The 24,592-nt window shown below is 43.2% G+C and overlaps 1 protein-coding gene across 4 annotated transcripts in view; it reads right to left on the bottom strand.

Annotated features, from left to right (window-relative positions):
- LOC115542007 (N-chimaerin) overlaps nt 1-24,592 on the bottom strand; it is an 83,537-nt gene that overhangs the window by 39,844 nt on the left and 19,101 nt on the right. The window lies entirely within an intron of this gene.

The following is a 24,592-nucleotide window of genomic DNA, read 5'->3' as shown; positions in this document are numbered from 1 at the left end:
AGTGTCGAATGCAGCACTGAGGTCAAGTAGTATTAGTCATAGCAACCAGTTGATGCCAGGAAGTGATTTAGTTGCTGGAGGACAACTTTCTCAATGATTTTACTTATGAAGGGTAGATTTGATATTGGTCTGTAGTTGTTAATAATAGAGGCATCTAGGCTCCGCTTTTTTAAAAGGGGTTTAATAACTGCAGTTTTCAAAGCTTTTGGGAACTTGCCTGACTGGAGAGAGTTGTTAACTATCTGCAATATGTCTACTGCTAGGCAGTCGAAAACATTCTTAAAGAGGTTGGTAGGTATAGTATCAAGGCAACAGGTGGATGGCTTTAGTTGTGTCACAGTTTCCACAAGATTTTGAGAGTCTATAACATTAAAGCATGCCATCCTTGCCACGTAATTTTTGCCTGAACAGGGTGGTAGTCCAACATTTTTGTTTGACGTGGAGATATTGATGGCGCGTCTGATACCTTCAATTTTATCAATATAAAAAGCTGCAAACTCATTGCATTTCTGCGTGGAATGGAGATCAGGTGGAATTTCTGTTGGGGGGTTGGTCAGTCTGTCAACAGTTGCAAATAGGGTTTTTGCATTATTAGTGTTGGTTTTAATGATATTGGAGAAAAATGTTTCTCTAGCATTTTTTAAGTCTAAATTGTAGGCACGGAGGCTCTCTTTATAGATATCATGGTGAATATGAAGTTTTGTTTTACGCCAGATGCGTTCAACCTTCCTGCATTCCTTTTTCTGTGCTGTTACAGAAGCAGCTTTTCTCCAGGGTGCCTTTTGCTTTCCAGAAATCGTTTTAACCTTATAAGGTGCAATGACATCTATGACTTTCAAAATTTTCAAATTAAAGTTTTCTACAAGATCATCAGCAGTACATGGGTTTAGAGGTGGTAGCAAGGAGATGGCCTTTTTAAAAAGTATATTAGAATCTTCATTGATATACCGTTTTTTGACAGTGTTTGATTTTGTCTGTATGTCGGGAATAAAAGATATGTTAAAGAAAACACAAAAGTGGTCAGACAAGGAAGGATCAGTCACAGAGAGATCAGAAACATTGAGGCCCTTTGTGATAACCAGGTCTAGAGTGTGCCCCTTGCAATGAGTAGCCTCTTTCACATGTTGAGACAGTTCAAATGTGTCCAAAATGGTAAAAAGTTTTTTTGCACACTTGTCATTCAAATCATCAGTATGAAAATTGAAGTCACCAGTTATAACTAGACAGTCAAATTCTGTGGAGATGCTAGACAATAATTCTGTGAATTCATCGAAAAAATTTGCAGAATATGTGGGTGGCCTGTAAATAATTAATAGGAGAACTCTGGGGGAGCATTTCAATACAGCACTAAGGTATTCGAACGATGGAAAATCCCCAAATAACATCTGTTTCCCCTGAAATACATTTTTAAATATAGCAGCAACCCCTCCACCTCTTTTTCCAGATCTACATGCATCAAAAAAGTTATAGTCGGGAGGAGCTGTCTCTATCAGAACGGTTGCACTGTTATTTTGTTCCAGCCATGTTTCAGTTAAAAACATAAAATCCAGTTTGGAAGTGTTAATAAAATCATTAACTAAAAATGATTTGTTATTAAGAGACCTCACATTAAGTAGAGCCATCCTGATGGTGCTGTTGATAGGCTTTAAGGTTGTTTTTTGTTTGGAGGCAATAGATATGAGATTTGTGAGGTTAGCAGTGTGTCTAAGTTTCCCTTTGTTTACTCTCTTAGTGGTGACAGCATGAATGCGAAAGTTGCCCTGCTTTGACGTAGGCAACCTTGGGTTCAGCAGATTATGAGAAACTTCCTTTATACTGTGTCTACGGCTGAACCCTTTTTTGTCTCAGTAATACTCAGGACTACTATCGGGGCGGGGGCGGGGCGCCGTCCTCCTGGGTGTTAGCAGTGTTAGCAGCCTGCGGCCATGACGTGGCGATGCTATCATTGACACAGATGCAAGTTTGATGCCAGCATGTTCCAGTTTCTTAAATTCGGCTGGAAAATCGCAAAGGGAGACATCGGAGCTGGAGTTGTTGTTGTGGCTATGGGAGAGATGAGGCTGGAGGTCATCATCGATGGGGGAATGCAGAGGAGGGGGGTGGCCGTTCCTCGCCAAGCCAGCATCAGCGATGGGGGAGGGCACAGTGTTGATGGCGTCGGGCGGGCTGTTGTCTCTCTTCAAGGTCTGTGGGCTGTCTGCTATCTGTGTGTCCGATAGTGGCAGAGTAGTTGTGTGGGGGAGGCTGTAGTCTCGCTTCTTCTCAACCTGTGCTCTGATTGTGGCCTGTGCGTCAGACCATGGCAAGATTGTGGCCTGTGCGTAAAGCGAGAAGAGTAGATTGTCACTCAACAGTTTTGAGCCTAACCTGTTTGGGTGTAGGCCATCTGCTCTGAAAAGATATTTGCGCCCCCAGAATAAGTTGAAATTGTCAATAAAGTCCCTTCCTCTTTCATTGCAGACTCTGGAAAGCCATGTATTCAGTGCAAGTAGACGACTGAATCTGTTTATTCCCCTGTCAACAGTTGGTATGGGTCCACTGATGGAAGACTTGATGTGTATTTTGTCCAGTGTATCCAATAGATCAGTGTAATCCCTCTTCAGAAGTTCTGACTGTTCTCTTTGAATATCATTAAATCCTGCATGCACAACAATCTGTGAGATTTTGGGGTTTTCCAATATGATTTTGGCTAGTTTATGGTTGATATTACTAACCATTCCATATGGGAAGATGCATGTTTTGATCTTCTTACCGGTTATATCCTTGATAGTTGAGTCTCCTATAATCAGAGTGTCTGGTTCATCTGCTTTCTCTGAGATGGGCCCTTGTTGGACGGTGGCAGACACATGCGCAGCCCGCCTCCGTGGCGACTGGTTGTTCCGTTTCTGTCCGCACTGTCCGTCCGGACGCATCTCGGGGCTCAGGGGTGCATCGGTGGCAGGCGCGTTCGTGGACTCTTGAAGTGGCAGGAACCGGTTCTTCAGTGGCAGGGTTGATTTGAGTAACGGGCTAATCCGGCTGATAACTTTAGCTTTGGGTAGCTTAGCATTTGGTGTTGAGTGAACTTGTTGATTTACTTTGGTATGTTGCTTTGGCTTAGCGCCGACTCTGTTCCAGTGAGACGCAGCTGGAACAGTCTCTCTCATGTCCAGCTTCGGGAAGGATACAGTGTAGCTTTGATCATCTTGCTGTATCTGAGTGAGCTCAGCGAACTCACCCATCGGCACTGTATCCTGTGATAGTCCTTTGCATTTTTCTACTGCTGCTAGTCTCGTTTCAATTAAAGCCAATGTCTGTTTCAGTTTGGAGATATCCGAATACAGAGGCATGTTGGCGATAGGAAAGTCCAAGGCTTTTTCTGCGGTCTGATCCGGGAGTAAAAAGTGCCAAAATGTATTGTTGAATCGAGCGATTGAGGACGACGGAAACAAACTATATACTGTTAGGTAAATAAAATAAGATAAAGTAGATCTGAACGATGAATTAAGTAGTTCTTTCCAATGCCCAGCGGAGCTTCGGGAAACATGACCTCTCTCTCCAAAAGATTAGCAGGAACTATCGTAGCGAAATACAGGCCGTTTCTCAATTCCAAGTACGCGAACTACGGACTCGCGGACTTGGAAGTTCGTACTTGGCAAGTCCGGACTTCAAGTAAACACATCCGAGCAGGCACGGCTTTATGGGTGGGCCTGACGGACCCAGGACCACCCACTGTTCAACAGGCCCACCCAAAACTTTTCTTAAAAAAATAAATAAATAATATGTTATATATTTAATTTATTGCACGGCTCTTTTCAATGCTGTGGAACGAAAGTGTCAAGGGAAGTGTTTTTGCCTCTGAATCACGTCTTTGATATCACTCCGCATGTAGTCAGGTAATTTATCAACCCCAGCGTATTCGGTTGCTAAGCAACGTAAACATCTTATGCGGACTATTTCTCTGCTTATCAACACTACGAATGGTAATTATTATTTATAAAAAGACACCTTGTGAAGTTATTTTTTTTCGCTTTGGCAATATAGCCGTGTACAAAAATTGTCTAAATATGTATTTTCAATAAAAAAAATGGTGGTTAAGTCTAGGTTGATGTTTCGGCACGAGTTCAGCAGACAGTTACAGACACACTAGCTAAAGCCTCCAAGTGATCTGAAAGTGTAAACATCATTCCAGTAAAGGACAATGTTGAAGCCGTCGTTGTTTAGGTAGCCTACCTTAAACGTACACGAACGGTCTCGGAGTCATCACTGCAACCAGGAGATGTGCTGAGATTCACAACACCTACATCTTCTTCTCTGCCACCCCAGGATGCTAGCGCGACCAGCGCCGATTCTATCGCCTCTGCCTCTAACTCTCGATATAAATGACACCACTTTGGCTACTAAAGTGAACTCTCTCAATGATACAGGAAAGCGCTTCCAGATAACCATATCAGAGTCGGAGCTCGCAGTATTTGTGCAACTCATAGAGGAAGAAAAACAGAGAACATCTCAAAAGTATTCTTGAAGTGATGGACATATGCAATGAGGACTTTTTCCCGAATATCCATGCTTTCTTAAAAGCTCTGATTACACGACCAATGACTTCCTGTTCAGTTGAACTAGGGCTGGGCGATATATCGATATTTAAAATATATCGATATTTTTTCAAACGCGATATGAAACGAGACCATATCGTCAATATCGATATAATTTAATTTCCAGTTTCGAACCGCGCCTGCCGCCTGCTATTTCGTAACTCTACTGACTCACGTCACTTTTTCAAATCGCGAAACATGAGCCGTGTTCGAAATCGTTCACAATTCATTGGGTATTTTAAGTGCACTATATTGTGCATGAAATTAACCACTGAGAATTCGAACACCACTACAAAATGGCGAGCACCCTATATAGTGCACTATATCCGTGATAGGGAACGATTTCGAACACAGCTATGGAGTCCGCCTGCACAAGCAGCTCAGAGGAGCTTGTTTGCAAGCGAAAGACCAACGGCTCCATAGTATGGAAATGGTTTGGATATAAGGTGCCTGACGAATTACAAAATCACGTAATTTGTAGAGAGTGCTTAAAAACTGTCGCAACCAAAGGGTTGCAATTCAGTGCATAATATTCCGGAGGTGCACACAGCTTTTGGCCGTGATATTATATATTATAATGTTCTCAAATACGAGGCGGAGGCAGTGTCTAGTCCACGGTTTATTCAACCATCAAACTGTATTAAATTCTGAACGGTAGGAATAGTAATTGTAAATCGAAACGGTAGGTAGGTATTAGGGCCTGACCGATATTGATTTTTGAGTGCCGATGCCGATTATTTTCAGAGAAAAATTACGATTACGATTTAATCGGCAGATTAAACACAAAACAAAAGAAAGCATATAAAACATAGTTTTTGATACCTTAAATATACTTTAAACACTTTTGACGAATATGTGAATTGAATGCAGAACCTTTGAGTGTTTTAGAATACATTTACAGTCAAAAATGAGTTTAATGTAAAATAAATAACTAACTCCCAATGTGCTGCGCTCGTGAGCAGTGACTAACACGTGCGTGCTGAGCAGTATGGTCTCACCGTTAGAGTCTACAGTATAACAAATTAACATGGCCTGGGACCTAAAGAAAAACAGGCACAACATGCTCAAACAACGCGTCTTGTGTACATTGGTGAGGTGAGCGCGCAGCTGCCTGAGCGAGCGTGCTTTCATGTTGTACGGTAAAATTCAATCTCCTCTTTTTTACTCCAGCTAAAGTTGTTAGTTAGCAAGGCGAGTAGGAGCGCAATCTGCAGGATACTAAGCGCAATAACATTTCTAAAAAAAAAAAAAAAAACGGTTGTAATCTGCGTCTTTTTGCCAGATGATGATTATTTTGAAAAAAGGCTATAATCGGCCGATTAAATCGGCAGGCCGATGAATCGGTCGGGCCCTAGTAGGTATAGTAATAACGGTAACTCCACAGTAACTTCAAGGTTTCTCACTCCGCGAGACCCAAACATAAAACATTAAAGGTCCCATGACATGAAAATCTCACTTTATGAGGTTTTCTAACATAAATATGAGTTCCCCTAGCCTGCCTATGGTCCCCCAGTGGCTAAAACTTGCGTTTGGTGCAAAACGAGCACTAGCTGTTCTGCTCGCCTTTGAAAAAACAGAGGCTCAAGCGCGCTGATTTGGAATGTCTTTAGGTTTGTCACAAAGCATCTAAGCTCCTCCCCTTACTCTGCCTGGCCCGCCCAGAGACGTTGGCCCGCCAATGAGACACATGTGTGTGTGAATACACACACTGTAACGCAAGTGTTTCTTGTCGGTTCTTTGACGTCTCTTGTATTTCCACAACAAGACTGTAGTGGGGGTTATCTGAGCCATGGTTGAGAAGGAATTGGGGGAAAGGAACTTTGGCTTTGACTCGCTGAAGTACATGAATTGCGACATGCCTCCTGCGTGTTCTAGAATATTTACAGAACACGGCTTAAGACTATGTGGTCATCGCCATTGCGATACATCCACTGTAAACAGAGTGCATGGTACCGTGGCTGCAAGCTGCTCAGGGCCACACCCCCACCCTCCTCCTTGACCCGCCTCGCTCCTCCTCATTTGCATTATAGCTACAGACACCAAAACAGCGCATTTGGGGGAAGCTCAATGTGCGACTGGCTCGGAGTGGCTGTAACTCTGCACCACGGCAGAATTTCGGGAACGTCTTTGAATATTGTGTTAGTTGCCCACTAATACCTATATTAAAGAATACATAAAATAGCATGTCATGGGACATGACATGCAACGCCCCCCCCACGCAGTCGTTAATGTTCATAATATTTCGGAGGCGCACAAAGCTTTTGGCCGTGATATTATATATTATAATGTTCTCAAATACGAGGCGGAGGCAGTGTCTAGTCCACGGTTTATTCAACCATCAAACTCTATTAAATTCCGAATGGTAGAAATCGTAATATCAAATCTGCGTGCGGAGCGCGCAGATTTGCATCCCCCCCCCCCCCTCGACAAATATCGATATTTATCTCATATCGATATTCTGCTTGAAGATATCGAGATATGACTTTTGGTCCATATCGCCCAGCCCTAAGTTGAACGCGTCTTTTCCAGTGTCAACCGAATTAAAACAGCAAATAGGAGCACCATGCTTACAACTCGCCTTATGTCCCTCTGTCTGTTGACATTTGAGAGAGAGCTTACAGTAACTCTTGACATTTTCAAGACATTGTTTTTGAAATGCAGCAAAATAAATGTTGATATTGATGCTTGCTCTGATTTGCGTTAAAGGGCTGTTAATCTTCTGACTTCGGATGACCGTGAATTGGCGGTAGACTTGTATTAGTTATTATCTTGGAGTAGCCTACATTTGAATGCATGTTCTTGTACAATAAGCCAAGCTCAGTCAGTCTGTTGTGATATCGAAATATTGTTGAAAACTTAAACAATTCAACAGAATTATGAAATAGTCGGCCTGATGTTAAACAAGCAGAACTAAACTACGAGGGAAATATTCGATTCCTCACCACTTTTACAGTCTATAATAAACTATAGGCCTTAGGTCTATAAAGTGACGCGCTAAAGCATGATGCGTAATTGAGATTTCAAAAGCGCTCTTCTTTGTTCAGATCCAAGGAGAGCGATCGCGGATAGGTCCGTCCTATGCAACGAAACTTTTTACAATGCTACAAAATATTAGAGAGCATCAAGCTATTAAAATCTCTATTATGCACAGATAATATAACAGTATATTAGTCAGTCATTTTTATTAGGATTAACAGGGATTTTATAACGATTTTAATTTAAGGACCACCCACAATTGGTCTGGCCCCCCCACAACTGGAATCCTGACGCCGTGCCTGCTTCCGAGGACGGGAGTACGCACCTGCAATTGGAACAGCAGCGGACTCGATGACGTCACCAGCTCAGCTTGTCTGTTAACTGTGCTACGGCCTCATGTAGGCATATAACTACTAGGGCTGCAACTAACGATTATTTTAATAATCGATTAATCTGTCGATTAATTTGACGATTAATCGATGAATCGGATAGAAAAAAATAAAATAAAAAATTGCTGCATCTTTATTCAAAAACTGAACATTATTTCAAATTCACAGTGCAGACGGAAGAGTAAAAACACCAGGTTATTGCTCCAACGTCCCGGAACTATTAAAAGTAATATTAAATAATAAAAAGATTAGAAGGAGAAAGGTATTGTTGACCGGTCGTCTCCCGCCGGAGCCTCGCTGCCGATGGACCACCGCCTCGGCTTCAGGAGGCGGTGATTAGCGCTGACCGCTACCCTTGCCCTATTTAAAAAAAATATTAACTAGCCTTATTTCTCCTTACGAGATGGACCTGGACTCAAAATTCTTTCATCATACTAATCTCTAAAACCAGATGCACCCTTTTCACCCTGGTCTTCTGCTCTAAAAATGTTTACTTTTCCCACAATTTCATAGAAAAGCGAAACGTCCACAGTCTCAACCCATTTTGCCTAGATGACCATTTTGTTATCGTATAACTACCATACGGGTATCATTAGGTGAATACCATTAACAGTGCACATTTTCAGATCTGTACTCTTTTAAGAAAGCCCTTAATTCTCTTCTGAAATGTGTGCTTGGAGTCTTCCTGCTGTTGTGTGCAGGAGGCGCAGCGCATGCTAGCCGACCAGATACTGAATGTGGAATGTACTAACCCGGACTCTTTGACGATTGTGCATGGTGACTTTGACAAAGGCAACCTCAACCATGAACTACCCAAATTCAAACAGTGAAATGCCCGACCAGAGAGAACAATATTCTGGATCACTGCTACACCACAGACTTCAAAGCAGTGGACTCGTACAGCGGTGGCTGTACAGACTAGGATGCTTTCAGGACTGCCACTGTCATGCCAAATTTGTACCGGCTGCCAAATTTGTACCGGGCGCGTCATCCATACGTAATCCATTCCAAACCTGCCTGGCAACGGACGACCGCGTCGAATGACGTGAAAGGTTCACGAACATTCGCGAACCTTCAAGCTCATTCATTTGCATTTGTCCGTTATCTGTATTGTGCTATTTCGTCCATGACCTGCTGTAAACACTCAGTTTACTTGCTAAATTTGATTAAACAATTAAATACAATACAAATATAAAGTAAAAAAAAGTGTTATCTAGCGATCTGTTTTCTGTATTATGTTATTTCATCTTTGGCAACATGAGCGCGAATGTTTTTTGAAACCCGCCTTAAACACTCAGTTTACTAGCTAAATTTGATTAAACAATTAAATACAATACAAATATAAAGTAAAAACAAATGTTATCTAGTGATCCGTTATCTGTATTATGTTATTTCGTCTTTGGCAACATGAGCTCGAATGTTTTTTGAAACCTGCCCGGCAACGGACAACCCTTACGTAATCAGTTGTCCGTTGCCTGGCAACGGACAACTGTTGACGTGCCCGGTACAAATTTGGCAGCCGGTACAAATTTGGCATGACACCACCAATAGTCTGGATGAATACACAGAGGCTTCGACGTCATACATCAGCTGCTGTGCAGACTGCTGTATTCCATCACACACCAGGGTGAGTTATAACAACGACAAACCCTGGTTCACAGCCAAACTCAGACAGCTTAGGTTGCAAAAGGAGGATGCATTCAGGAGTGGGGATAGAGACAGGCTTAAGAAGTCAAAGTACAGCTTCAGCAAGGCGGTGATAGAAGCCAAACAACACTACTCTGAGAAACTCCAACACCAGTTCTCAGCGACTCTGGTTCTGTCTGGAAGTGGCTCAGACAGATTACAAACTACAAACCTAAACCCCCCTACTCAGTCAACATCCTGCAACCTCCTAATGAACTGAACGAGTTCTGTCGTGTTGAAAGACCAAGGGACAGTCCTGACACCATCCCACGCGACTCCCTCTCCCATCTCACCAACCCCTCCACCCCCAGCTCAGCAGAAACCATGGCCTCTACACCTCACACCTCTGGGTCTGTCCCCTCCTCTACCACAGTGACGACTCTCTGCCTGCATGAGAGGGACGTCAACAAGCTCTTCAAGAGACAGAACCCCCGCAAAGCAGCCGGACCAGATTCTGCCTCACCATCCACCCTAAAGCAGTGCGCTGACCAGCTGTCTCTAGTGTTCATAGAGATCTTCAACACCTCACTGGAGACATGTCATGTGCCAACCTACTTCAAAGTCTCCACCATCATCCCCGTCCCCAAGAATGCAAGGTCGACAGGACTGAATGACTACAGACCCGTTGCACTGACCTCTGTGGTCATGAAGTCGTTTGAGCGCCTTGTACTGTCCCACCTCAAATCCTTCACCAATCCACTCCTGGACCCACTGCAGTTTGCCTACAGAGCCAACAGGTCTGCAGACGATGCAGTAAACATGGCTCTGCACTACACCCTCCAGCATCTGGACTCCCCAGGAACATATGCCAGAATCCTGTTTGTGGACTTCAGCTCCGCCTTTAATTCTATCCACCCAGCTCTGCTTCAGGACAGGCTCTTCCAGCTCCACGTGCCCGATTCCATCTGCAGGTGGATTCCAGACTTCCTGTCTGACAGGAAGCAGCGTGTGAAGCTGGGGAAACATTTATCTGAATCCCAGACCATCAGCACCGGATCCCCCCAAGGCTGTGTTCTTTCCCCTCTGCTCTTCTCCCTGTACACAAACAGCTGCACCTCCAGTCACCAGTCGGTCAAGCTCCTGAAGTTTGCGGACGACACCACGCTCATCGGGCTCATCTCTGGCGGGGATGAGTCCGCCTTCAGGTGGGAGATTGACCATCTGGTGACCTGGTGCATCCAGAACAACCTGGAGCTTAACACTTTAAAAACAGTGGAGATTATTGTGGATTATTGTGGACCCAGCTCCATCTGCCCCCATCATCCTGTGGAGTCTTGCCGCTTCCTGGGCACCATCATCTCCCAGGACCTAAAATGGTAGCTGAAAATCAGGTCCCTCACCAAAAAAGGCAAGCAGAGAATGTTCTTCCTGCGCCAGCTGAAGAAGTTCACCCTGCCAAAGACTATGATGGTGCACTTCTACACTGCCATCATTGAGTCTATCCTCACCTCATCCATCACTGTCTGGTACACTGCTGCTACGGCTAAGGACAAGAGCAGACTGAAGCGTATCATACGCTCTGCTGAGAAGGTGATTGGCTGCAACCTTCCATCCCTCCAATGACCTGCACAGCTCCAGGGCTCTGAGGCGGGCAGGCAGGATTATGGCCTGTGACCATCATGTTCACAGACTATTTGAAACTCTCCTCTCTGGCAGGAGGTTGCGGTCCATCAGGACAAAAACCTCCCGCCACTTGAACAGTTTCTCCACCACTTCAGTTGGGATCCTTAACAGGTTCCGGAAAGCCAACCCCAATGACTGACTCTGGCACTCATACCCATCACCAATTTGTAAATTCTTAAACATTATTAAGTATCTTTTACTTTTAGTCTTTATTCTATTTTATCCTATTTTTTTTTACTTATCACATATGTCCCTGCTTGTTTATATATTGTGTTATATTGTATATATGATAGTGACTGTTTGTTCATTGTCTTAATGTATGCACCTTATTCACCAAGACAAATTCCTTGTGTCAAATAAAATATTCTGATTCTGACATTGCACCGGAGGAGTCTCGCTCACAATCGAAAAATCTGCGACCGACCCGCACTGCTCCGGCGTCCAACCCGACCCGCACCCATGTCCGACACAGTACATTATTTTTCACCCGTTTCATCCAAATTGTGCGGGTTCCCGAACCCGAGCAGAACTCTGTTTTAGATGCCATAAAGGGCTTTTCACACAGGAGGCGTTTGTCGCGCCTGCTAATGCATTCTCAATGGAGAGGCGAGCAGGCAGAGAGGAGGCGCAGCGTCCTGTCAAGCGGCACGACGACAAGCGGGCGCATTCCTGTGAAACTGTTGTTCCATTCTCGTCGAACACATGCACGCACACGTGGAAAACGTTGGGATAGATGGGAATCACAAAAAATGTCGAACTGAATTTGAAACTGCACATTGTAATTGCTGCATCTATTTTCAAAATATTTATTAGTAATACAGTGAAAATTAGGAGAAATGTGAATATTTGTTTGGCACGTTGATTTATGGTGTGTGCCCCTACAATTTATGGTTGTGCCCCTACAATTTTTAGTTTGGGGCCACAGTGCTCCCAGTGAAAAATGTTAGTCTGGAGCCCTGTTGGTGATTAAACTGCATCTCCATTAGCCTATCTTACTACATGAACCAGCAGTGAACAATCACTCAAGATGAATGAACTCATTAAGACTTTGGGCCCTATTTTAACGGTCTCTATTTCAAACACAAGTAGCTTTGAGGGCGGTTCTGACGATGTTGGTTTGAGGGTTGGTCTGAAGTAGCCTAATTACCCGTAGGTGTGGTTTGGGCGTAACGTGCAATAAACCAATGAGAGTGCCATCTCCCATTCACTTTAAGAGCCATGAGCGCTTTTGAATCTGACAAGTTGATATTTTGGCGTTTGCAGTCTCCGATGAGACAGATGCATGACCACATGAATTTTAAACTTAAAATGGCTAAGTTTATGGCCGAATAATATGGCCTAATTCAAACATGGAATAGCGTTTTCTTCGAAAACTTCAGAAATACTGAGTCCTCAAATAGATTTCGGCAAAGAAAACTTAACACACGTATGATATGGGGTAACTGTGATTCTATTTAATGATACACGCAATACATTAAGAAACGTTGTTTCTTACCAGTATTGTATGCATTATCGTTATCGACTTTTGTTCCTAATATGCATGTGTCCCCCTGTTAATATACATTGCCATGGACTGTATTATGCGTTACGTGTTTAGTATGCGTGTGTTTAAACAGATGGATGCACCCAAGCGTGCCCGCATTCATTAATTATTTTATACATACACACACGCAGTAAAACAATGTTTTCTCACGGTCAAATACTCATCAATCCTAAAAGTTATGGGCTTGTACACGATGTCTGTGTTAAGAAAATATGGGGTTGCTGTAGGGCTGCAACAACGAATCGATAAAATCGATAAAAATCGATTACTGAAAGCGTTGGCAACGAATTTGGTCATCGATTCGTTGAGTCGCGCGATTAATACGCCACTCGTAGGCGCGGCACTGTTTACAGCCTGCCGCCGGCAGGTTGGTTCATACATGCACGCCCACAGCGAGCTTTAGTGTGAGTGACCCCAGCTTGTATTTTGGTCATACCTTAACACTGGACTGTAGGCCTATATAAAAGTGTTATACCTTCACTGTCTTAGGGTTAAAAAAAACTCCTTCAACTCCGTATCCCTAGTCTAGTCGAACCGAAAACTCTGTCAGCTGCTGCTGCTGCAGACGGTGTGCAGACAGGCTCGGAGTTCAAAGCAGCGGTAGCAATCAAACAACCGGACGGTGTAGAAAGTCCCGTCAGTTAAAAATAATAATCCAGTTTTTAAATTCATGCTAAAATCGGCAGGACATAGAGTTAGTTAGCTTAAAAAAAAAGTCGCAAACTGTCAAATATGATGTGTTCAGATCGGCTCAATATTATGATTGATGCGTTCAAATGCAACACAAAATTTTTTTTTTGAGATTTTGGCGAAAACCTGTTACTTTCCCAAATAATTTACCAAGAATGTGTGGCTAGGTAGATGAGAGAAGCAAAGTGTATGCGTGAGGTGCACAAGCAACATTATGCATGCGCCCTTAAAATAGCATCTGAACAACGCGCCACTGCCTTTAAACCAGGTATTCCCTGGTTTGTGGCGGAATTGTTTTGTGAAGCTGCAAAATAGCACCAGGGAACGTTTGCGCCAGAACACGCCACCTCCTTTCGCCGAACTGCCCCTTCGGGCGCAAGATCATTCCCTAATTTACCGGCGGGTAGAGGTGGAGGGAAAAGAACGCTCTGCGCAAGTTGCAAACTAGCAACGATACACGTGTCGGTGTAGAAAGTCAATTGCGCTGGATGCAAGATACGGCCCTATGACTCAACCCATATCAGATTTTTGAGCAACCTTTGGGTGTTTATTGCGTATTCTCCACCCTGCAAGGGGCAGTTAATGAACCCAAGTAAAGCAGCATTCCTGCTCTAAAGTAAATCTGAATTTCTGTAATAACAAAAGGTCATGGTAAGAATCACCATGGATGGAAAGTGTAAGGATCAGTATGACACCGACCTTACAATATTGTTAGTACATTGGACAAAAGTTGTTAAATACTTGAGCAAATGCAAATAATAGACAAAAGACTATAGTTGAATTTGGAATTGCATTTAATTGGTCACTCAAATGTACTTAGAGGTCAGAAAGTCACCTTATCTAACCTATAGAAATGTGTTGATGCCAAGGAGAGTCTACATACAGCTCCTTGTTAGTATAGTGGTCAGTATCCCCGCCTGTCACGCGGGAGACAGGATTCAATTCCCCGACGGGGAGGGTCACATTTTTATCGAAAGCCAGACTTTCCTGATATTCAAATATATCTGAGGTATGCCAATCCCAACAGAAACGTGGCAAATATATAGATATAAAACAACCCAATCATATATAGAAGAGATCAGCGACAGAGTTTCGGCCCACAACCCTTTGTATTCTAATGGCTATCAGTATTTGTCTCCATTGCAAACTCTCCAGTCAGAAACCAAAAACTGCGTGGGAATTTAATTAGATTAAACGTTGATTGTGGTTGGATCAGTGGAAGGACCTGACAAGGCCGTTACCAAATATACTCAGAATGTTATTTTATTTTATTATTCAAGCCACTCGCATGCACAAATGAGTAGACGACATCTCAGTGTAGGCTACTATATGCAAGTGTAAATAGTGTAAACGCGCGGAACATGCCGGGAAAAATGCGGGCATAACAGGGGCATATTTGGCAGTGTAAAAACGTTTACTGTTGCTCAACAGTGTTCCCAATGGAATCTTGGGATTCAAAATCAAAGTTTACGCCAGGCTACAGATAGGGGGGATCTGTACTAGTCACTCAAGGTTTCATTCGCACTACTGAAAGAACTTCCCAAGCAAGGCTATCAAAATGATTCATGGTTTCCTCACAAAGATCGAAATGGCATTATAATGCACACGTTACTTCCACTGTTTTAGTCGTTTCTTTGTGTCCAAACTCATGTTCAATATATGACCACATCATACCCCAAGCTGTGTCTCGTGGGATGTCCATACAATTGTAAAGAGGCAGAATACACCAGCGTGCCAAAACGCAAACCCAGTAAAACCGAATAGCTCTGCGTGACACGTACGGATTTCACACCGGAAAATCTGAAGCTCCATTAACATTTACAGCCTTTAGCAGAAGCTTTTATCCAAAGAAAATTTACCGAAAGACTAACAATATATCGCTCTCGGTACAGTAAGAATGTCCATAGAACCAAGTGCCAAGCACCAACAATCGCTAGGTTAAACCATTCCCGGGATACAATAAAGCTAGCTAGGATAAGATGCTACACGATGCTAAGTACGATGCTTAGCTAACCGTATCCGCGTTCCGTGATGCGTTCAAGGGCCGTAACGTCTCCAAAAGCTCACTTTACGCGATGGAACGAGTGAAATAGGAGAACCACCCCTTACTCTGCCTACTGGATCGACACTCGACAACCAAAAACACTGCGACAACAACTTTGAATCTTGAATTTGTTGAATTTGCTGTTTAATTTGGTTTGTGTGCGGTCGTAGAGTACTTCCTGGTTATGCCTTCCTCGGCCGCTGACTTCTCGAAAGATGAACTGCTCATCGGGAAGCTCAAATCCCTGGCTGGAGACCATGAGACAAAGACCCTCTTCGACGCCTACCAACACGACAAGCCATTCCAGCGGAATGTTGACCTACTACTAGCCCCAGTAGTCACTCAGCTCTGGAGATCATCACTCAACTCCGGAGAAATAGCGACAAAGTTCAAGATTCAAAGCGTGATTCCTCTGTTCAAAAAGGGAAAAAGATCGGTAGCTGCCAACTATCGACCTGTCTCCCTAACATCTCATCTCATCAAGATGTTTTAACGGGTCTTCCGTGCTAAGTTGGTTGATTTTATTGAATCCAAGGATATCATCAATCAAGATCAGCATGGCTTCCGAGCTGGAAGAAGCTGCCTGACCCAACTCCTTCACCATGTTGAGGACATCATGTGTGATTTGAATGCTGACGAGAACGCTGACATCCTCTATCTGGATTTCAGTAAAGCATTTGACAAAGTCGATCATGCTATTCTGCTAAAAAAACTTAATCTCTACGGCATCCAGGGAAAAGTACACCAGTGGCTCACCAGCTTCCCACACGGCAGAACGCAGCACGTTGTTATTGATGGTGTGGAATCCAACATCATCAGGGTTTTGAGTGGGGTCCCACAGGGCACTGTGTTGGGTCCACTACTTTTTATTTTGTACATTAATGACTTGTTCTCAGTTGTTAAACACAGCAAAGTAAAAGTTTTTGCTGACGATTCTAAGCTGCACAAGAATATCAGCTCCCCGTCAGACTGCCAGCTTCTCCAAGAAGATCTGCATGCGGTAGTTCGTTGGGCTAACAGCAACAACATGGAACTAAACGAAAACAAGTTCCAACTTTTACAACACGGTAAAAACCAGGATCTGAAGCACCCCTACCTTTTACCATCTGGGAAATCAATATCCTCAGACGACGTTGTAAAAGACCTTGGTGTGTACATCGACAAGGATCTCCGATGGCGCCAGCACATCTCCAAAAAGTCAACCGAAGCCTCTGGCAAAGCTGGCTGGGTATTGAGGACCTTTTCAGTCAGAGACAGAGACACTATGATGTTGCTCTACAAAACATACGTTCGCTCCATCATCGAATACTGCTGTGCTCTCTGGTCTCCCCACCTGCTCTGCGATATCATCATGGTTGAGTCTATCCAACGCTCATTCACTGCCAAAATAGCGGGCTACACGAACCTCAGCTACTGGGATCGACTCAAGCAGCTCGACCTCTACTCCCTGCAGCGCCGCCGCGAGAGATACATCGTGATTCTCGTCTGGAAGATCTACCACGAAGTGATCCCCAACAATGTTAACATCGTCTTCCAACATTCACAAAGGCGAGGTGTTACATGTTTGCGACCTCTCGGCAGCTCCAAGTACAGCAGCATCAATACAATGAGATTCCATTCCTTCTCATCTACAGCCTCTGCACTGTACAATGCTGTACCACCAGACATCAAGCCGATCCCAACCCTTGACAAGTTTAAGGCAGCACTTGATAGCTTTCTCCATTCTGTTCCCGACACTCCTCCTACCCCTGGCTACACTGGGGCAAACGGAAACTCTCTGTTGGAGTGGGCTGGTAGCAAGAGTCAATAATTGCTATCTACTATTACGGGAACTTTGGCGGTGGAGATACTCGATATCTTGGCCTGAGCGATCCAGCTCGAAGCCAACCCAAGGAACCCAAGGAACTATTTTTAAGTGCCTGTACATATGGCTTTTCTTGCCTACTCCTTACTGCCAGAGACCTGGCAGCGCTTCCTCTCACACAGCTCCTGCAGGGCCCATGCAGGGCTTTATATAGATTTTTTTTTATAAAGCTTGCTGCACCCAACAACGTTGCGAAGATGGGGTGAAATGTGCAGAAGCATTTTTCACCACAAACGTTGGTGTGTGTGTGTGTGTGTTAGGGCTTTGACTTTTGCCCAAAAATCATATTCGAAGTTTGTTTGTTTATTAATATTAATATTCGAATATATTCGAATATTTATTAATAATATTTTGACCATTAAATGCCTTCAGTAAGACCTGGATTGGGCTTCCCAAGGTTTGTTTACCGGCGTTGCTATGGTTACCGGTCTTGCGTGTTCCAACGATTTATTAGGTTTCTAATAAATCGCTGTCTAATCAATACTTCATTCACTGCCTCTTCCGTGGTCATTACAATATTATGAATAGACTGTGTCGGGTTCTCTGACATCTCTCCCTCTTGGCCTGCCCATAACAGGTTCGAATATTAAGGGCTGCCTAATATTCGTTCGAATTTTGATTTCTTTTTTGATATTCAAATTATATTCGAATAACGAAGTTCGGAGTCAAAGCCCTAGTGTGTGTGTGTGTGTGTGTGTGTGTGTGTGTGTGTGTCAAGCCCGACCCGGCCCGTGAACATTCTGTACGAGCCCGGACTGGCCCGACACATTAACTGTAATTATGAGCCTGAGCCCAACCCGAATTATTTTTTAATACATGTGTAACTTATGATACATAAATTTCGATTAATATGTGTCGGCCTCAACTTGATACAAAACACTCTTTCACACGTCGATATTTCCTCTCCCACTGGACACTAGGAATGCGCAATATAAACGATAGACGATATAAACGATAAAAAATGGCCTACGATAGAGATCTTAGTTATATTGCTCTATCGCGATAATGCATGTTTGACGCGATCTATCCATTACCCGCGAAATATAAAGTGCCACGAGCTGCAACCGTCTGCAACGCATCGTCCGCGACCCGCGAAATTTAGAAAAGAGCCACGAGCTGCGACCAGCTGCATGCATCATCCGCGACCCGCGAAATTTGAAAAGCCGTGAGCTGCAACCGGCATCAACGCATCATCATCTAAGTAAATATGGCTGAAAGCCAAACGGAGGAGCTGGTGAAAAAGAAAGGTGCAACTTCCATCATTTGGAATTGGTTCGGATTTAAGCGGACCGACGAGCAGCAGCAAGCTATACTCTGTAGAGTGTGTGGGGCAACAATTCTGGCTAAGAGCGGTAACACGACTAACCTGTTTTACCACCTCAAAACGAAACATATCGGTGAATACCATGAGAGCCAGGCAATGCAGCCAACCCCAAGCTCAAGTCTGAAGAACGCAGTAAAGAAAAAACAGGAACCGATCCAGTCCTCCATCCAACAATCATTTTCAAAGGGAACACCTTACAGTAGGAAGAGCCCGCGATGGATGGAAATTACAAGGGCCATAATTGTTTACTTGTGTAAGGACATGGTCCCCTTTCAAGCAGTAGAGAGGCGCGGCTTTAACGCCATGATCAAAGCTATTGATCCACGATACGAGGTGCCTAGCCGCAAATACTTTACAGAAACAGAGATGCCAAAATTGTATGCCGAGCTCCGCGAAAAGGTTGAAAAAGAGCTGTGTGACTTGAAATACTTCGCCACTGCAACAGACCTGTGGTCGAGCCGTACCATGGAGCCTTACCTCAGCCTGACCATTCACTATATAACGGACGATTGGAATCTTGGCAGCCGGTGTTTGCAGACGTCGTACTTCCCCTCTGAACATACGGCCGAGGAGATAGCACAAGGACTCAAGGAAGCGCTTGAGTCATGGGGTTTTAAAAAAGAACGCCAAGTGTGCATCACTACAGATAATGGATCGAACGTGGTCAAGGCCGCGTCTCTGAATGATTGGACCAGGCTGCAATGCTTCGGACACAGGTTGCACCTTGCCATCGGTAGGTTAAAACATTTTGTCCATAATATAATAATATTTTAACATGATAACAAAATTTAAATGGACCCTTCTGATCCGATTATATTTCTAATCGGAATAGATCTATTCCTATCATGCAATCTTAATGTAAGCTACTGTAGGCCTATATATGGCATTCACAAAAGTGGTGAGCGTACGTTCGAATGTCTCTCGCGCTGTTATGTTGCTCTTGACTTATATGATATATGTAAGGGATAATGTTGTCCAGAACGCCGGTCATTATCGGGAAAATAAGCACTGACAGGGCGAACCGGACCCCGACGCGCAGCGGAGGTGCGCTTCGCCCTGAAGGGTATTATTTTCGATAAAGACCGACGTTCTATATATTATCCCGCTTATTACAAGGCTAATTGCCAAAACGAAAAAATATCTTCACACGGTGTGTCTTTTTACAATTACCATTCGTAGTGATGATCAGAAGAGAAATAGTCCGCAAATAGCGCGTGTTCTCCACCGCAGCTAACATCATGAATAAAAAAAGAGAGCCGCAATTTTTCTCAAAAGTTATAGCTCTAATAGTAAAGTTGCATTTGCGTTGAGAGATGTAGATTAATCCTCTGTTCAGTTGTATAGCCAATGCTATTTTAATGTTGCATTTAAATAGAGCGCGCGTGTGTGCGCGCGCGCGCGCGTGTGGATTATAGATTAAATTAACTAATAATATCTTACAAATTTGTCAACAGAAAAAAGCGTGAAAGACCCCCGAATCGACCGCGCGGTAGCCTTGTGCAAGAAGATTGTGAGTTCCTTTTCACACTCTTGGAATAGAAGAAAAGAGTTGAAGAAAGCCCAGGCAGAGCACAATCTTCCCTTACATCGACTCATCACAGAAACACCAACAAGGTGGGGTTCACGCCAGATGATGATCCAGAGGGTGCTAGAACAAGAGAAGGCCCTATCACAGGTACTGAGGGCAAACAGGAAAACCAGGCACCTGGTACCCACTTGGCAAGATACAGATGTCTTGGAATCTGTGAGCAAGACCCTCGGCCCACAGCTGGAATTCACAGACGCGCTGTCTGGGGAACAGTATGTCAGTGTGTCCTACATCAAACCTGTTCTCCATCTTTTTAATAACACTGTTCTTGCTGCAGCTGAAGATGACACTGAGCTGACCAAGGACATGAAAAAAGTCATCCTGGAGTACCTCAACGAAAAGTACTCGGACCCAGAAACGGTTGACCTTCTGGATATGGCCTCCTTGGTCGACCCACGGTTCAAAGATACATATATAGCTGATGACCGCCAGGAGTTCATGAAGACCAGAGCAGTGGCAGAAATTCAGTCAATGTTGGAGGTGCAAGCTCCAATGGTCACAGAGCCACACACAAACACAGAAGTTGCAGCTGACGGTGCTGAAGCTGCTGATGTACCTGTTGAGAGGCAAGCCAAGAGGGTGAAACGGAGCCTGGGAAGCTTTTTCAAAAAGGCCTCCGATGGCACAGCCGCTCTCACTGACAGAAAGGCCATCGAAGTGGAGCTAAAAAGTTACCTGCAGACAATGCAGGTTGATGGAGAGACTGACCCACTGAACTGATGGCGGCTGTAGCAAACTAATTTTCCAAGGTTGGCAAGACTAGCCCAGAAATATCTCTGCATCCCGGCCACAAGTGCTCCTTCTGAAAGGGCATTTAGCATTGGTGGTAACATAGTTACATGCCATCGGTCTCTGTTGAAGCCAGAGACTGTGGACAAGCTTGTGTTCCTGGCGAATAATCTTTAGACCTGTAACAACTGAAAAACGGTGCAAACACAAAATCTCAGTGAGTTCCCATTCCTAAGATTTGTTGTTTTTCTGTTCTTTGCATCTTTTTTTACCTACATTTGGTGCGTTCTGCACGGTTTTTGCACTTTTTACTGTCTATGGCACTACTGTTAAGAAATTTTATACTTGAAAGTAAACATGTTCGTTAGTTGACATATATGTCCCTTATACTGGAAGTGTATTCTTTATTCAAAAAATGTTCATTTCAAAATTGTATGTGTGCACAATAAATGTTCTCAAAACGACATACTAAGTTTCTTTCTTCTTTTGTTTTATACATTTAGCAGTTTGGCTTTCCTTAGAGTCTATGTAACCTGTTCGGAAATGGTTATATTATGATTTACGTATATATCGTGATATATATCGTTATCGCAATAGCTGCAATGTATATCGCAATATGGATTTTAGGCCATATCGCCCATCCCTACTGGACGGACACACACACACACACACACACACACACACACACACACACACACACACACACACACACACACACACACACACACACACACACACACACACACACACACACACACACACACACTTATAAAATGCAATCAATCATGTCAGAACATAGACATTTTCTATAAATATCCTACCAACGTTTGCAGTGAAAAAAAACTGACGCACATTTCATGCTCAGGGATATGAAAGCGGTTAGTTTCAGATGCTTCAGTAAGATCGAAATACATCAGAGGAGTCACACAGGAGAGAACCCGGTCAGGTGCATGGTGTTTGGAAAGAGATACACACAGAAAGGGCGTATCTCCAGCGCACAGACTTGGGAGAAGCCATACCGTTGGCCTAGCACATTTCACCTCCGTCTTATGCAAGGTTTTTGTGCGCAGCAAGCTTTATTTAAAAAAAAAAAAAAAAAAAGAATTAAAACGTGCGGGCCGCAATAACACTTAACTTTGATATCAAGTAGGGGGCCATAAAATATCGTCCCGCGGGCCGCGAGTTTGAGACCCCTGATTTAAAGGATAACTACAAATAACAAATGTTAGGGAAATCTGTTTGTTTTGTTGCGCGTTTCTGGATTTTTTTCATATATATATGTATATATATATGTATATATATATATATACACACACACACACACACACACACACACACACACACACACAGGTGCTGGTCATATTATTAGAATATCATGAAAAAGTTGATTTATTTCATTAATTCCATTTAGAAAGTCAAACCTGTAGAATGTATACATTCATTCCAAACAGACTGATACATTATAAGTGTTTTTTGCCAAAAAGAAGATGATTATAGCTGACAACCAATGAAAACCCTAAATTCAACATCTCAGAAAATTAGAATATGGTGAAAAGGTCAGATATTGAAGACACCTGGTGCCACACTCTAATTAGCTAACTAACTCAAAACACCTGGAAAAGCCTTTAAATGGTCTCTCGTCTGTATGACACACAATCATGGGGAAGACTGCTGACTTGACAACTGTCCAAAAGATGACCATTGATACTTTAAAGAAGGAGGGCAAGACACAAAAGGTCATTGCCAAAGAGGTTGGATGTTCCCAGAGCTCTGTGTCCAAGCACATTAATAGAGAGGCGAAGGGAAGAAAAAGATGTGGTAGAAAAGAGTGTACAAGCAAGAGGGATAAACGCGCCCTGGAGAGGATTGTCAAACAAAACCGATTCAAAAATGTGGGGGAGATCCACAAAGAGTGGACTGTAGCTGGAGTCAGTGCTTCAAGAAGCACCACACACCGACGTATGCAAGATATGGGCTTCAGCTTTCGCATTCCTTGTGTAAAGCCACTCTTGAATAAGAGACAACGTCAAAAGCGTCTCGCCTGGGCTCAAGACAAAAAGGACTGGACTGCTGCTGAGTGGTCCAAAGTTATGTTTTCAGATGAAAGTAAATTTTGTATCTCCTTTGGAAATCAAGGTCCCAGAGTCTGGAGGAAGACAGGAGAGGCACAGAATCCACGTTGCCTGAAGTCCAGTGTAAAATTTCCACAGTCAGTAATGGTCTGGGGTGCCATGTCATCTGCTGCTGTTGGTCCACTGTGTTTCCTGAGGTCCAGGGTCAATGCAGCAGTCTACCAGGAAGTTTTAGAACACTTTATGCTGCCTGCCGCGGACCAACTTTATGGAGGTGACGATTTCATTTTCCAACATGACTTGGCACCTGCACACAGTGCCAAATCTACCAGTACCTGGTTTAAGGACCATGGTATCCCTCTTCTTGATTGGCCTGCAAACTCACCTGACCTTAACCCCATAGAAAACCTATGGGGTATTGTGAAGCGGAAGATGCGAGATGCCAGACCCAACAATGCTGAAGAACTGAAGGCCACTATTAAAGCAACCTGGGCTCTCATAACACCTGAGGAGTGCAACAGACTGGTCGACTCCATGCCACGCCGTATTGCTGCAGCAATTCAGGCAAAAGGAGCTGCAACTAAGTATTGATTGCCATACATGCTGAAACTTTCCATGTTCATACTTTTCAGTTGGCCCACATTTCTAAAAAATCATTTTTTGTACTAGTCGTAACTAATATTCTAATTTTCTGAGATACTGAATTTGGGATTTTCAGTAATTGTCAGTACTAATCATCCAAATTAAAAGAAATAAACATTTCAAATATATCACTCTGTGTGTAATGAATTGATATAATATGTAAGTTTCACGTTCTGAATATAATTACTGAAATAAATCAACTTTTTCATGATATTCTAATAATTTGACCAGCACCTGTATATATTAGAGCTGTCAAGCGATTAAAATATTTAATCGTGATTAATCGCATTAATGTCATAGTTAACTCACGATTAATCGCGTTTAATCGCAAATTATTTTTCTATGCTAAATATCCCTTGATTTTTTTGTCCCATAATTCTTCTCATTTTAATTATCTTATCAACATGGTGAAGTGCATCGGCTTGCCTTGTGCAAATGATTTTTTATTGATAACAACATTGGCATATACTGATCAAAACAGGACGATGCAAAAAAAGAGCCTATAGTGCAATTAAACGACTGCTTTGAACAAATGTCATTTGAACATAGCAGTCAGGCTACTGCTTCTATGTTTTGAGCCAAAGGAAAAAAAAAAAAAAAAAAAAAAAAAAAAAATTTTTAAATAAAACAATTGCGTTAATCGCGCGGTAATTTTTTTAACGCCGTTAAAATTGGTTTGCGTTAACGCCGTTAATAACGCGTTTAACTGACAGCTCTATTTAATATATATATATCTATATATCTATCTATCTATATATCGGCCGATATATCGGCATATCGGATTTTTAAATCACAAAATATTCGTATCGTATCGGCCTTAAAAATCGTATATCGGTCGGGCTCTAGTA

Source organism: Gadus morhua, chromosome 4, assembly GCF_902167405.1.
Source record: "Gadus morhua chromosome 4, gadMor3.0, whole genome shotgun sequence".
Classification (NCBI taxonomy): Eukaryota; Metazoa; Chordata; class Actinopteri; order Gadiformes; family Gadidae; genus Gadus; species Gadus morhua.
Note: the sequence above shows the minus strand (reverse complement) of the source record. Positions and strands in the feature narration are given on the sequence as shown.